This window comes from Tripterygium wilfordii, chromosome 2, assembly GCF_013401445.1.
Source record: "Tripterygium wilfordii isolate XIE 37 chromosome 2, ASM1340144v1, whole genome shotgun sequence".
Classification (NCBI taxonomy): Eukaryota; Viridiplantae; Streptophyta; class Magnoliopsida; order Celastrales; family Celastraceae; genus Tripterygium; species Tripterygium wilfordii.
In genome coordinates, this window is record NC_052233.1 from 2,574,259 (window position 1) to 2,591,225 (window position 16,967).

Below are 16,967 nucleotides of genomic sequence, written 5' to 3' on the forward strand. Positions count from 1 at the left end.
AATTAGGGTTTAAAATTTAGAATTTAAAATTTAAATAAATTGTTTGCTGATAGGGTACTTGCCCTCCATCAGTTATCATTACCTTGAATTCTGCAGTTTTTTCCAATTGTCATCCCATTTGCTTAACTAATTTTGAACTCACAAAATTATGAGTAATACCTGAATCTATTAAAACTATGACTGGATGAGTCTTTACAGTTCCTTCAACCTTCATAGTTTTAACTTCCTGGAAATCAGCTATTCCATAATAGGCACAAACACTGAGTTCCATTTGCATAGCAGTAGGCTGTGACTCCTCAACTACATTTGTCTCCCTGTCATCATTTTCATCTTCAAAATTAACTTCCAACAACAACAATTGTTTCTTAGCACACTGATGCCCTCTGTCATATTTTTCATTACAATAGAAACAAAGACCTTTCAACCTCTTCTCCTGATATTCTTCTGAAGATAATTTTTTAACAGAACTATCTGGATTGAATCTCTTAAGTGGCACATCGGCATGTTTTGGTAAAACAGTAGATATTGTTTGATTTCTTGAATGTACTGTTTTAGGCAACAAATTGCGACTATTACTATTCAACTTAGAATCAATCTGTAATGCAATAGCAATAGCATCATGAACAGACTCTGGTTTCCACAATTTCACATCATATCTAAGCTCATCCTTCAAACCACCCAAGAAACAATTCTTCAACATTTCAGGACTTAGACCAACAGCTCTAGTAGCTAACCTCCTAAATTCTCTCACATAATCTTTTAAACTACCAGTTTGTTGCAGTTTGAACAATGCTTCCATACTATTATCAAATTCAGTAGGACCATACTCTCTACAAAAAATTTTTGTAAAATCTTCCCACCGAGGAGTAGTATGTATGTAGTCAACCCAATGAAACCACTGAAGCACCTCATTTTCAAGATTAAAAGAGCATACCAGTACCTTCTGTTGTTCAGGAGTCCCATAGAAATTGAAATATTGCTCAGCTTTGTAGATCCACACAACTGGGTCATCTCCTTCTGAAAAACGAGGGAAATCAAGTTTGTGCCAATTTCCTCTCGGTTGAACTCCTCGTAGTTCTTGGATTTCACCCTTCTTGTTAGCACGTGCCAACCCTAACTCACTGCGTTCGTCATCTTCAACAAGAAGTGAATCTTGTTTGTTCAAATCCATCTTTCCTTTTGGCTCCTTGACTGGCAATCGCGCATCCAGCTTTGCATCGACCATGGCCGAAAACTTAGCGATGTCTCCAAGAATGGTATCCAAAGTTGCTGATAATTTCTCCATATTAGCTTCCATTGTAGACATGCGATTATCCATTGTTGATCTGGTATTCTTACGAGTCATATACAGGCAGGGAATTCGAGGATCAACGGCTTCGATACCAATTGATACACTCTTGCATCCTGGACCTTGTATAACAAGAAATGGTGAAGAGGGAAGAAGAAGAGAAAGAACAATTGTCTATTATCAAGTCTGTTCATACAAAACTAACTTCCCGCTAATATACTTCCTAAACCCACTTAACTATCCTGGACAGGTGGCACCACAACCACCTTTGGATGATAGACCCCATACAGTATACGTGTCAACATCCTATATACTGGATCCTATCACATCGTCGTCGGAATCACAAAATCACTGTCAAACCCGTTTAAGAGAGAGAAAGAGGAGAGAGAGAAAAAATCGTGAAAACAAGAGGGTGTTTTTGAAAAATTTAAAAAGTTTTGGTATTTAATTAATTAATTCATCTTTTCACTGTAGTCCCTACAGTTTTTACAGAAATGCCATTGTACCTTTATAAGACATATACACGTATTAAACTTAAAAAAAACGTAACTAATTCCATTTAACTCCGATTAAGGTGATTCTTGTCCCAAAAATTTTCTTTTTAAATCCCCCACTTATGAAAAATATTTTCAGATTTTTATCTTAATTTAATTTTGATTTTCCTCAAATCCCGGTTCACAATCATCGAGGTTCACTCCACCTCGATCAACGCGTCAAAAAACTATGAATAGTGTAAAAATCAGGTCAGGATATTACAAAAGGTAACCTAGTTGCATATTCATTTAGCAAGGAGAGTAGTACTCTAGCATGTGTGGAGATGGTTATAATTGAAGAGCTCCCATTTAGGTTTGTGGAAGGGATAGGATTTAAACGATTTATGAAAGAGGTCTAACCTAAATTTGATCCACCATCTCATTCAACTGTTGCTAGGAAAGTTTGGAGTGTTTATCTAGATCGTAAGGCTACCTTCAAAAGTATCCTCTCTGCCAACAACCAAAGAGTCTCTCTTACTACTGATACGTGGACTTCGATTCAAAACATCAACTATATGGCTCTAACGGCCCATTTCATTGATGACGATTGGAAGTTGCATAAAAAAATTCTGAACTTTTGTCAAATTACCAACCACAAAGGTGATGCCATTGTGAAACCTATTGAGAAGTGTTGGAGTCACAGTTGACAATGCATCAGCTAACGACGATGCTATTAGGTATGTTGCAAGACAATTGAGGCATTGGAAAACTTTACAATTTGAGGGGGATCTTTTACACATGAGGTGTTGTGCACATATCATCAATCTAATTGTTTTAGATGGATTGAGTGAAATGCATAGCTCAATTAAGAGTATTTGCAAAGATTTTAAGTTTACAAGATCCTCTCCATTGAGGTTGGAAAAGTTTCGACAATGTTTAGTGTTGGAGAAAATTGATAGCAAAGGTCTTATGCCTTTGGAGTGCAAAACTAGGTGGAATTCAATTTATATGATGTTAGAGGCAGCGTTGAAGGTGCAAAGGGCCTTTGAGAGATTGGAGGAGGAGTCCACTGATTATGTGTGCTATTTTGATAGTAATGATAATGATGATGAGAATCAGCTTAGTAAGAGAAGAAGGGTTGATGATGTAAGAAGGAAACTCATGCCTCCTAGTGCCTCAGATTGGTCTTTTGCTAGGGCTTTTGTGAAGTTTCCAAAATTCTATGATGCAACTTTGAAGCTTAGTTCCTACAAAATGGTGATAGCTAATGTGCCTTTCCATGAGATTTATATGATGACTGATGCATTGAAAAAAGCAATGAGAAGTGATGATGAATTCTTAAAGAAGGTTGCAACTTCAATGAAAGCAAAGTTTGACAAGTATTGAGATAATATCAAAGATATCAACCAAGTTGTGGTTTTGGCAATAGTTCTTGATCCTCATTACAAAATGGACCTAGTCCAATGGGGATTTAAATTCTTTGAAGATGAACCAACAATGGTTGAAGGGTTGGTGTGTAGAGTGAAAACTCTCTTATTCAACATGTATGAAGATTATAAAGAGGATACTTCGGGAGTTGCTCAATGGAATATGGAGGCTACTAATGAGAATGAGAGAAATGTAAATGAAGAGGAGGGAGATGCAAATTTGGAGTTGTTTATGAGAAGAAGAAAACAGAGAGATAGGGTTCAAATTAGAAATGAAGTTGATAAGTATTTATTGGAGGCGGCCAAGAACCCTAAAAATCTTGGATTTAATTTATTGGATTGGTAGAAAGAAAACCAGTTAAGGTATCCAATCCTATCCAAGATTGCTAGGGATATATTTGCTGCTCCGTTGTCAAGTGTGCCTTCAGAATCAGTATTTAGTGTTGGGAAGCGAGTTGTGAATCCTTTTCGGGCTTGTTTGACTCCCAAAACAGTGGAGAACCTCATTTGCTGCAATGATTGGATCTGATGTGAACCTTTTGACTTCTACAAAGAACCCACTGAAGATGCAATTGAATTATATGAATGGTGCAAGCAAATAGAAAAAGGTTTGTCCTTAACTGCTATTGTCTACTAATTATAGTCTTCTAATGTTCTATTAATTATAATCATATATGTCAAAAACTAGTAAAACCAACAATATTGAATTTTCAAAACTATTACCAGTACTGATGTTAGCGATAAAAATATCATACCGAAGAATTAATAACGGTATACCACCGTATTGTCTTGCTCGGTAACCAAAGGCTTGGTAATGATACAATATTTCAGTAAATACTGTTACAATAATACCCCTACTTAGACCAATAAAACAATCCGGATCGATTCAAAATCGCAAAATTGGTAAGATAGTACAATCTTAGTTTCTAATTTTACAATCTTACAATCCAATTTTACAACATAATTATTGTGCTTTAGGTTTTGCATCTCGCTTTTCATAGTTCTTTGAAGGTCTTAGAAAATTACACTTTTGTGTCATATTAACATGTCCATAAGTAGCATTGGCTCGATAGCTCGAGTTTAGGCCTATACCAGATGTCCAAAGAACATGCTTGTAGGATGTCCTTGTCGATTAACAAAAAAAAATGTCCATAAATAAATAATAACCATATTTTAATTTTTATTATCTTTTGAATATTATATTATGCTAATTATTTGTATAGAAATAAGATTTTGTATTTATTCTTTTTTCAAATTTTATAAAATCTTGTAATTTAACGATTATATTTTGGTGGCCTTCCATCGATCTTATATATATATTGTAAATACATATTAGTTGGTTAAAACAATTTTTGTTAGTTGTAATTGCTTTTGTTGAGCTGGCACATTAGCTTACGTGGCTTAGTTAAGTCAGTGCATTATAGTATATTAGTCTGTAAAACCTGGTCATTGGCAATTATGAATATACATGAGTAAAGTTCTTCTTCAAGTTTCCTTCCCTGTTCTCTATATTCTTCTTCCTTGTTTCTCCATCTTCTTTGCTAAGGTTTATGTTAGAATAGGGGTTTAAAAATTGGTATCAGAGGTTTCGATCCAATTTTTGACCTAGTTTTCCCTACCTGTGCATGCCGCGCCATCAAACTCGTCTTGCTACCATGAATACTCGATTTGCAACAATTGAAATTGCGTTGGAACAATTATCTGTGATTGTCTAGAAAATTCATCCAAAATGGATGAAGATCCATTGTAGTCTAGGATCGATAATCTGCGAAGGGATCTTCTTAAGCAGAATGAGGAGCATATTGAATTGGTATATGATAAGTTGCATCGTGATCTATTGAAGCAAAAAGAAGTTGAATTAGGTTATGTGGATGAAGAGAATAGATCCGAATCTAGTCTGAAGTGTCTAGTCAAGAGAATGGAAGGGCAAGATTGATAGGTATGATAATATCTAGTGTTTTGGTAGAAATATTCCCCTCTTAAGCTTCCTTTAAATAAATAATGAGTGTATTTATGTTTTGATTTGTATTTTTGATAGGTTGATTGCGGTTTGGATGAAAAGTGATGAAAAAAGGGCTGAACTGAAGAAAATGTCCACCGACCTTCGTGTGTTCAAATACTTGTAACTTTTTGTCACGTTATCGGAATCAAGCGAAATAAAAGGAATTGGAAACTAGACATCTCAAGCTTTCCGTAGACGCTAAAATCGTGCAAATCGGACATCGTATGGAGATTTTGGAATCATTCCACGCCTAGGCGCAATATTTGTGCACGCCCAGTATCACTCCTGCACGCCCAGTCCAGCGAGTTGGGGCGTGAATTTGAAGTTGTGCACGCCTAGGATTGCGCCTAGGATTGCGCCTAGGCGTGCGCCTAGGCGTGGTGCACCTAGGCGTGAATACAACGCGCCTAGGCGCAAAAGACAGTTTTTGAGATGTTTTAATTCGCGAACTTGCTGAGCCGGACGACACTTTTAGACCTAGAACTGATTTTCTGGGGAGCGAAACCAGAGGGGGAAGGCGACTCTTGGAGCTAGGAGAAGAGATTCTTCAGCTCAACTTGGATCTACTCAACTAATTGGGTTTATTCATGATTTTCTCATCTCTCCTTTTGTGTTTTTCTCTCATTATGTGTAACTAAATCTCTTGTGCCAAGGCTAGGTTGAAGCCTTGGGTTTGATGACTTTGTTTATGACTTGATTTACATATATATGAGTTGATTTGGGTATAAATCTTGTGTTTCTATGTTTGATTGCAATTTCTTCATGCTTGTGGTGTTTGGCCAACACCTAGGTTTTTTGGATGAAATTGTTTGGAGAATTTGCTTAGACAATAATATGTCAAGTAGATTATGCTTCTTGAAACACTTGATTATGAATGTGTCTCCCTTTAATTAGGTGATAATTTGTATGAATCATAATCTCCATAGAACTTCATGAATTCCTATGCATGTTTAGACCAATAGGATGGCTAGAATGTATTTAGGAATATCCGACCTAGACCAATAAGATGGCTAGTAATCGATTTTAGGGAGATTCGGCTTAAGTGCGCTAAAACCGACTTAGGTACGGATTCGTTATGCCCGAATTAGCAAATATGTGTGTGAATTTATGTCATTCCAAGTCATTTCCCAAGGGGGATTCCGAAGCCTTGGTGTTCATCTCATATTCGTTAAATCATCTCATTTGCATTAGTTGCATCCTCATTCTAAGAAAATACCAAAAACACTTTGCTCTTTGCTTGTTTTAGTTTAATTACCAAACCAAACAATCTTGAGTTGAACTTTACTTTTGTTTGCATTGTCCATACGTACATACAAATATACATTTGGATTAGATATAACACCGTCCCTGTGGATTCGACCCTTGCTTATCATTGTGCTGTAGTCGCCGACTAGTACACTTGCTAGTAAGGTTAATTTAGACCCAACAAGTTTATGGCGCCGTTGCCGGGGACGGTTGCTTATATTTGATCCATTCTTGTTTATATACATAGATACTTACATACTTAGTTTAGCTCTTTCTTACTTGATAATTAGTGATCCTTATACTTTTCTTTCTTGTTTGTAGTTCATGCAAGGAAGGCGTTCTCAAGATACAGAAATTCTTCCTTTCGATCTAGACTTGGAACGTGCACGAAGGAACAAGAGAGACAAGGATTTTCTTGAGGAGAAATCTTCCACTCGTTCTATCTCTCCTCCTATATCCAGCTCTAGTTCATCTAGTGACAACATTTTGGGAGAACATTCTGAACAAGAGAGCATGGCTGAAAATCGTGAGGAAGTTGGCAATAATGCCAACAATGCAAATGCTCCGGTCACCATCATGGACTACTCTATGCCACAATTCTCTACTAGACAATCTTGCATCATATTACCAACCATTCCGCCAAATCTATCTTATGAGCTTAAATGTCATGTGATTAACATGCTCCCATCATTCTCAGGAGTGGAAAATCAAGATGCTAGTGATCACATTGATAATTTTCTAGAAATTTGTGGCACTCAAAAAATTCAAGGCATATCTGAAGAGTTCATACGGTTGAAGTTATTCCCTTTTTCTCTTAAGGAAAGTGCTAAGATCTGGTTCAAGACTTTGCCACCAAATTCTATCACTTCTTGGGATCAACTTTCTGCTAAGTTTATTCAGAAGTTCTATACTCAGTCAAGGACACAGAGGCTTCGGGATCAGATTTTTCATTTCAGGCAGAACAAGGGAGAACCACTTTTTAAGGCTTGGGAGCGATATAAAACTTTATTGATTGGTTGCCCACATCATCAATTCTTGCCATGGCAGATTATATCATACTTTTACCAACATCTGGTTGATGAATGCCGCCATAGGTTAGATGCAGCTGCTGGAGGAAATATTATGGCTAAGGAACCGACTGAAGCCAATGAAATTATTGAGACTGTGGTGGCAAATTCCTCACAATGGGATAATCGTGATCTTGATGCTCCTAGACACATGGTTTATGAGGCTAGTGCTTCAAATTCAGAGATGACATCTGTGGCTAGGAAATTGGATGCGGTAGTGACTTTGCTGACCAGAAATCTGGAGCCTTGTGGAATTTGTGGAGGCACCGATCATCCTACTCATGTATGTTCTAGAAGTGGGACATTTCTTGAAGCGGAAGTTAATGCAGTTCAACCTTTTCATAGGCAGCAGAATGATCCCTTTTCTCACACATATAACCCAGGATGGAAGAATCATCCCAATTTCTCCTATGCTTCACCCCAGAATTTCAATCAAGGGCCCAGACCTTGGCAAGCTCCACGACAAGAACCACCTTCTCAAGATGCAAGGAAGTTTACTATGGAGGACCTTATTTCCCAGCTTGCTCAATCACAAGTCACAATGCAACATTCCCAAGCAGAGATGAGCAAGTCAATGACTCAGTTGTAACAAACTGTTTCCAGTAATACTCAATCTATCGCAAAGCTTGAAATGCAAGTAGGACAACTTGCTCATGCCTTGAGTGAAAGACAGCCAGGAAAGCTGCCGAGTCAACCTGAGGTAAATCCTAAGCAGTATGAGGATGCTAATGCTATTACTGTTTTGCGAAGTGGGAAAAATGTGGATAACAAGATTGAGTATAAAAAGCTTGAAGGTGAGAATCATGATGAGCCTATAGTGGTGGAGCCAAGTGCTTCCAAAATACCTCATGTTGAGAAGGAAAAGCCGGAAGTAGAAGAGTATGTTCCAAAAGTGTCTTTTCCATCTCGTCTTGCCCCAGCTAAGAAAAGCAAGTATAATCGGGATATTTTTGAAGTTTTGAAGAAAGTGGAGATTAATATTCCACTCATTGAGGCAATTAAGTCTATTCCCGCATATGCAAAATTTTTGAAGGAGTTGTGCACTAACAAAAGGAAGATAGGTGATCATGAAGAAGTATTTCTCTCCGAAGAAACGAGTGCTATTTTACAAAAGAAGCTCCCGCCCAAATTAAAAGATCCGGGTAGCTTTACCATTCCTTGTATTATTGGAGAGAAAGAAATTGAAAAGGCCTTGATGAATCTTGGTGCAAGTGTAAATATCATGCCTTATTCTGTTTACACTACTTTGAAGATAGGTGAGTTGAAACCAACTTCAGTCACTCTCCAACTAGCTGATCGCTCTTTAGTGCATCCTTTTGGGTTAGTTGAAGATGTTTTAGTAAAGGTGGGTTATTTTGTTATTCCGGTGGATTTTCTGGTGCTTGATATGGAGGGTGAACCTAATCCGACAAGAGATGTACCACTCATTCTAGGCCGCGGTTTTATGGCTACCACAAAGACCATTATAGATGTGGAAAAGGGCATGCTCACAATGACAGTCTTTGACAAGACCATTGAGTTCAAAATCTTTAAGGCTATGAAGAGTCCGGATGTCATTAGAGAATGCCTTCATGTTGATATGGTAGGCCATGAGAGAGTGAATTTATTGACAAAAACGGCTTCAAGTGATGAGGTTGTGGAATATGTGGTTGGTGATAGCATTGAAAGCAAAAGGACCCCATCATCGCCAATATCCAACGAGCTCGTGGCTACTTCCCTTGTTACTAGCAAGCTATCTCCAACTTTCAAAGGCGTGCGGACAAGAGCAAGGAAGTTGAAAAAGGCACGGTCCAAAACAATGTTGAGAGGTAAAGCAAGTGCTCCTTTTGAGACATTGAAATTGTCTATCCATGGTACTTTCACGATAACGAATTCTAAGATAGAGAAAGGGTGGAAATTTGTGGCTCGCCAACTTGAATTCTGTGGGCCAAATGTTTCGCGGATTCTGAATGGAAAGTATCCTATGCACCATCCTCCTTGATTTGTTTTCCAAGAATTGTTGTGAAGGTGTTGAGGCTTGTGGTGATTTCTCCAAATCAGGTTGTCTCTCTCCTTATCTAAAACAAGTGTTGTGCTTAAGCTTTCTCCCTCCCTTTATTTATTTCCATTGACGACCATGCATGTTCTTAAAGTTTGGGGTGAGAGTTTGCTTAAATTGTTAAGTGTTGATGCATTCTTGATTGATTTTGTAGGTACAACTACGTCTGGCTGAAGACATTAAACTTAGCGCTACTTGGGAGGCAACCCAATGAAGAAAGTTTAAATTTCTGGGCATTATGTTTATAGCCAGACCACGCCTAGGCGCGTATTGTGCACGCCTAGGCGCGTATTGTGCACGCCTAGGCGCGTATTGTGCACGCCTAGGCGCACCTTATACACGCCTAGGCGTGTGTGTTTAAAAAAAAAAAAAAAAAAAAAGGTTCATATGCAAAAGAGGGTGCGTGAAGATGTTGAAGAATTGTGGCCAGGCCAGTACCCCAATCCACTCGATGCATGACTCTAACCCCCAGGTTGTATTGTTTCAGCTTGTCCTCTTTTTAGTGCATTATTACATTGTTATGTTTTGCATTGAGGACAATGCATTCTTTAAAGTGTGGGGTGGTGGACTGCATATGGATTATCTTGTGCGAAATTTCACATGATTTTTGTAGTAGCTGAATTTTAAAAAAAAAATGAAAAATTTGAAAATTTTCAGTGCTTGAATTTTGCATATTGATGGGAGTTTTCTATTGAATTGAGTGCTATACTGAAATGCAGCTGATCTTGGTTTGTGGAACCCATCTTATCCTTCTATATGCTTGTCGTCTACTCTATTGGATAATCACTTGAATTCACTTGCACGAGAATGTGTGCTTGTGGGGTATGACTTGGTGAATAGATGTTAAATGTGGACTTTCTCTAAGATGATCTAGAACACCATGTTAGTGATATTCTTGGCATTAGTTAATTACATGCATGTTAAAAAAAAAAAAAAAATAAATAAATAATAAAATGATGATGATTAAAAGCATGTTCCGCTCTTGTGATCTTGCTGAGTAACCGGGGCTCTTGTCTAACCAACTTGAGTTTCGTGTAAAAAGGTGAGGCAATCATGATGAACATACTAGGCTAGCTTAACTTCGAAGCCTTTTCAACTCGAGTGATTGATCCGAGGTGTGCTTTATCACATAATGCCCTAAACCAACTGGTTGGGAGTCATTGGTTGAGAACTCGTTACATGGGTTGACTAGAAAGCTTAAAGGAGTGAGCATTGCACAGTCCTAGTAAGATGAAAACAAAAAAAAAAATATATATATATATATATATAAAAAAAAAAAGAAGAAGAAGAAGAAGAGAAGTATGTATATAAATAAAAGTGCCTTGGTATTACTAATTGACTGTTCTTGGAATTCTTGGAATGTGACTATGTTTTGTGCCTATGAACTCTTGGAAGCCAAATATTTATACATTTCTTCTTTGCACGCACTTAATGTAGTTGAAGTAATAGAGTAGAAGGATAATCTTCACTGAGTATATGGTTTGGATGAAGTGTGGGGTCTCCACATCTTTTTGATTGGATGGCATTGATGTATGTTGTTTCGATTCGAGAGATTTCTCTCCCATATGTTTGATTTGAGTTATCTTGAAATGTTTGTGGGTGTCGTTCTTGTAAGCCCTCAGGAGACAAAACTCCTCCACTAGGGACACCTAGGGGTTTAAAGGCTTGTTGCATATGCTAAATGCAATCGCGATTCCTGCGTTAGTGAGTTAGGATGTTAGTTGGTAGATGTACTTTGTTTAGTTTTACTTGAGGACAAGTAAGGTTTAAGTGTGGGGTGTTTGATAGGTATGATAATATCTAGTGTTTTGGTAGAAATATTCCCCTCTTAAGCTTCCTTTAAATAAATAATGAGTGTATTCATGTTTTGATTTGTATTTTTGATAGGTTGATTGCGGTTTGGATGAAAAGTGATGAAAAAAGGGCTGAACTGAAGAAAATGTCCACCGACTTTCGTGTGTTCAAATACTTGTAACTTTTTGTAACGTTATCGGAATCAAGCGAAATAAAAGGCATTGGAAACTAGACATCTCAAGCTTTCCGTAGACGCTAAAATCGTGCAAATCGGACGTCGTATGGAGATTTTGGAATCATTCCACGCCTAGGCGCAATATTTGTGCACGCCCAGTATCACTCCTGCACGCCCAGTCCAGCGAGTTGGGGCGTGAATTTGAAGTTGTGCACGCCTAGGATTGCGCCTAGGCGTGCGCCTAGGCGTGGTGCGCCTAGGCGTGAATACAACGCGCCTAGGCGCAAAAGACAGTTTTTGAGATGTTTTAATTCGTGAACTTGCTGAGCCGGACGACACTTTTAGACCTAGAACTGATTTTCTGGGGAGCGAAACCAGAGGGGGAAGGCGACTCTTGGAGCTAGGAGAAGAGATTCTTCAGCTCAACTTGGATCTACTCAACTAATTGGGTTTATTCATGATTTTCTCATCTCTCCTTTTGTGTTTTTCTCTCATTATGTGTAACTAAATCTCTTGTGCCAAGGCTAGGTTGAAGCCTTGGGTTTGATGACTTTGTTTATGACTTGATTTACATATATATGAGTTGATTTGGGTATAAATCTTGTGTTTCTATGTTTGATTGCAATTTCTTCATGCTTGTGGTGTTTGGCCAACACCTAGGTTTTTTGGATGAAATTGTTTGGAGAATTTGCTTAGACAATAATATGTCAAGTAGATTATGCTTCTTGAAACACTTGATTATGAATGTGTCTCCCTTTAATTAGGTGATAATTTGTATGAATCCTAATCTCCATAGAACTTCATGAATTCCTATGCATGTTTAGACCAATAGGATGGCTAGAATGTATTTAGGAATATCCGACCTAGACCAATAAGATGGCTAGTAATCGATTTTAGGGAGATTCGGCTTAAGTGCGCTAAAACCGACTTAGGTACGGATTCGTTATGCCCGAATTAGCAAATATGTGTGTGAATTTATGTCATTCCAAGTCATTTCCCAAGGGGGATTCCGAAGCCTTGGTGTTCATCTCATATTCGTTAAATCAACTCATTTGCATTAGTTGCATCCTCATTCTAAGAAAATACCAAAAACACTTTGCTCTTTGCTTGTTTTAGTTTAATTACCAAACCAAACAATCTTGAGTTGAACTTTACTTTTGTTTGCGTTGTCCATACGTACATACAAATATACATTTGGATTAGATATAACACCGTCCCTGTGGATTCGACCCTTGCTTATCATTGTGCTGTAGTCGCCGACTAGTACACTTGCTAGTAAGGTTAATTTAGACCCAACAAAGATTCTCGAGGTTCTTTTCAAAAACCCCCTTGGCAGAAGGTGGATTTTCCTCGATTTCTTGAAGGCAATGATCCATTAGCCTGGATCCATAAAGCAAATCAATATTTCTTATTCTATGGACTTCCTGCTAATCAAAAAGTGGTTATGGTATCCTTAAATATGGAAAATGAAGCATTGCAATGGTTTAGATGGATGGATTGTTTGCGATCCACTCCAAAATGAGAGGATTTCACTGTTGCGTTTCGCAAGGAATTTGATCCTACTGAGTACAAAGATTGTGCAGACTCTTTATTCAAACTTAAACAGATTGGTAGTCTGAAGGAATATGCAGCAGAATGTCATAGATTGGCTACTCGAACAACTAGTATTTCTCCAAGCTTACCGAAGAGCCGTTTCTTGGGAGGTTTAAAGCCTGAACTCAGGTATGATGTCAAATTATTGAAACCTGAAAATATTCATGAAGCCATAGCTTTTGCAATTCAATTAGATAACAAGCTTCATCATTTCAAAGTTGCATTATCTGTTTCAAAGTCTCTGCCTATCAAGTCTAATAGTAGCACTATGATGTCTTCTGTACCTTCTAGAAGTGTCAGTTCTATTGATAATGTGAGTTTTGTTGGTATTACAAATTCTAAGATTGGACAGAATGAACTTCCCACAAAAAGAATTACCCCAGAAGAAGTACGAGAAAAGAAACAAAAGTGATTTTGTTTCTATTATGATGAAATATATGTGAGAGGCCATAAATGTTCTAGGAAACAATTATTGTTTTTGGAAGTGACTCTGGAGGATGAATATGATGATGAACCGCTAATACAAAATATGGAGGAAAAGAGTGCTCCAATTGCATTTCACCAAATGGAGCTAAGTACTTGTGCTTATTAATTATGGCATTACAACTGTTCAAAATGTTAAAACAATGAAGGTGAGAGGATTTATTAAATCTGTACCAGTATTAATATTGTTGGCTTCTGGTAGTACAATCAATTTCATGGATTCTAGGCTTTTGAAGCAGTGGGTTTGACAGTTGGATAGAACTAGAGAATTCAATGTGATGGTAGTTTATGGTGGGAAAGTTAAGATTATGTTTGGTATCACTTTCAAAAATTTTGAAAACAAAAATAAAAAACAAAAACATAAAACATAAAACGTAAAACATAAAATTGAAACTTGTTTGGTTGAATACTTAAAACTGAAAACAAAAACTGAAAGTATAAAACTGAAATAAAAAATGTGTGTTTATGCTTTTATTTTCATAATAATGGAATATATCCACACCACTATATTTTTCATAACTGCAGCCTTTGCCGTGTCTATTGCAACGTAATTCACCATTGAAAACATCAGCAGAAAGAAAAAAAGATAAGAAATAAAACAAAAACCCAAAGTATATTTGATCATTGTCTTCATATCTCTATGCAATATACAATCAGAAATTTTAAAGAAAGTGCAATCTATAATAAGTGTAACTAGTTATATTTCTAAAACTTTTAAAAGCCATTTTTTCTTGTTTTCAAAAATTTTGAAAACCTGTCTTTGGTTTTCATAAAAACCAAAACAGAAAATACAAACAAACAATATTTTTTGTTTTTATTTTCTATTTTTTGAAAACTAAAACAAAAAACAAGAAACAAAAGTGATACCAAACAGACCCTAAGGGTATGGTTGTTGTTTGAATCAACCTCTTAGTTTAGGTAACTATAAGTTTGCTGCCAACTTTTATGTGTTGCCTTTGGGAGATTGTGATATAGTCTTGGGTGTTCAATGGTTAATGGTTATCATTGATTAGTCCTGTTCTTTGGAATTTTCAAATTTTGACTATGAAATTCACTATGAATGAAAAGGAATATCATTTGGAGGGTGATACACAAACTTATACTGTCATTCAAGAAGGATCATTACATCAGATAGAGAAGGATCTAGCTGGTTCAGGCTTAGGCATGTTACTATTTTCATAATAAATAGTTAGTCCAACTTCATAAACTCATTTGACAAAGGCTCAGTCTGCAGCATTGAGTTTACTTTTGGATACTTACAGTTCAATCTTCTTAGAGCCTCAGACCTTACCTCCAATTAGATGGAATGATCATAGAATTCCTTTGGTGAATGGAGCTAAGCCACCAAGCAGGAGACATTACCGTTATGGGCCTTTGCAAAAAGATGAGATAGAAAAGACGGTTCATGAATTGTTACAGGCTGGCTTCATTAGACCTAGTCACAGTCCCTTTTCAAGTCCAGTCTCCTCTTGGTTAAGAAGAAAGAAGGCATTTGGAGGATGTGCATGGACTATAGAGAGTTGAATCAATTGATAGTGAAAGACAAATACCCAATTCCATTAATTGATGATTTACTGCATGAGTTTTTTGGATCACAATATTTCTCTAAGTTGGATCTAAGGTCAGCATACCATCATATTAGAATGCACAATGATGACATTGAGAAAACAACATTTAGTACACATGATGGGCATTATGAGTTTCTAGTAATACCCTTTGGTTTGACAAATGCTCCTGCAACCTTTCAGGGATTAATGAATGAGATCTTTAAACCATTTTTAAGGAAATCAATTTTGGTTTTCTTGGATGACATTTTAGTATACAGCCACAGTTGGGAAGCTCATCTACAGGATTTGCATAATGCATTTGATATTCTCTGTCAAAATCAGTTCTTGGTCAAGAAATCTAAATGTTCATTTGGTCAAGACAAAGTTGAGTACTTGGGCAATGTAGTGTCTAGAGGAGTAGTAGCAGATCCAGCAAAATTGGAAGCTATAGTCAATTGGCCAGCTCCTAATTCTGTGAAAGAACTTAGGGGATTTCTAGGGTTGTCAGGCTACTGTAGAAAATTTGTTTAAATTTTTTATTTTAAACAAGTTAAAATATTGGGATGGGAAATGAAATAAAGAAGAAAATCATAAATAAAGTAACTAAAATGATATATGTCCATAATTCCATCTTTTTCTTCCTATTGACAAATATGTATTTCACGACTCACGAGAAACATAGTGGTAAAAGGGAGTCTGGGCTGATATGTTCTTATCAATTTTCTTGATCAAAATCTATTGTCTTTCTGCTTCTATAGTTCCCTCCAGATTTGCACAAATGGTGAAAGAGAATGAAGGCATTTTAAGTTGATATGTACAGATCTATTTTCATGATTTTCAAATTTTTTGGGTTAATCGAAATCGAAAAAAAAAAAAGTTTAGTTGTGCCAGCAAAAGAGATGATTTCTTCCATTTTGTTTTAGGTGGTGAGAAAAGTGGGGTCCGTGAGGATATGAGCAAATGCGATCCTATACAACTAGCGTTGAGACTTACCGTATCTAAAGCTTTTGGGTGAACTCATGAAGCATGATGTGTTTGAGTGGACCAAGGCGATAATCAAATTTTCTTAGACTTGTTTATTACATTGATACTGTAATTAATTACATTCAAAGTGTAATAAGACCCTGCTAAGATAACTAAGCCACCAACGTCAAGTTTAATCACAAGTGTTTTATTACATTGACAGAGTAACATTTATATATAAAGTGTAATAAGCCTCTGCCAAACTAAATAAGCCAACACTGTCAAGTTTACTCACCAAGTGGCTTATTACATTATAGTGTAATTAAATACATTGACAGTGTAACTAATTATATTGACAGTGTAATAAGAACCAACCAAATTTTACAAGCCACTACTATATGTTTAATAAGGACCTGCCAAATTTAAATTGGTGTAACTTGTTATTTACATTACATTAACAACTAGTTATGAAGCAACGATATTCATGAACCTAATTACATTGTCCCACACCCTAATTACATTGCGCACTGACAGTGTATTTAACTCTGTGCATACGCATGATCAAAATTAACACCAATCCCCTAAATCACAGAAGAAACAAGCCCAAAACCCATAGTATACCCACCGCATAGCCACTGACAACTCCCATATTAGCTCCAACAAGCCGCAAACCCATATTACCATAAATAAAATCCCTAACCCACACAACAATGATAATAACCCAATACCCAAAGATCATGAAATTGAAGAGAAGCTTCTTAGGCGATGGCCATAGTTTGAGAATTTACAACCAGAACCCAAATCATAAAATTGGAGAGAAGCTTCTTGACGACTTTGTGGGATTTTGCTGATAGATCTGGTGACCAATGACG

At 36.9% G+C, this 16,967-nt stretch overlaps 1 non-coding gene across 1 annotated transcript; it reads right to left on the reverse strand.

Annotated features, from left to right (window-relative positions):
- Window positions 1-7,362: 7,362 nt before the first annotated feature.
- LOC119983966 lies at window positions 7,363-7,469 on the reverse strand. The gene has a single exon (XR_005464814.1). It is a non-coding gene; the product is annotated as a small nucleolar RNA R71 (small nucleolar RNA).
- Between the last annotated feature and the right edge of the window lie 9,498 nt (window positions 7,470-16,967).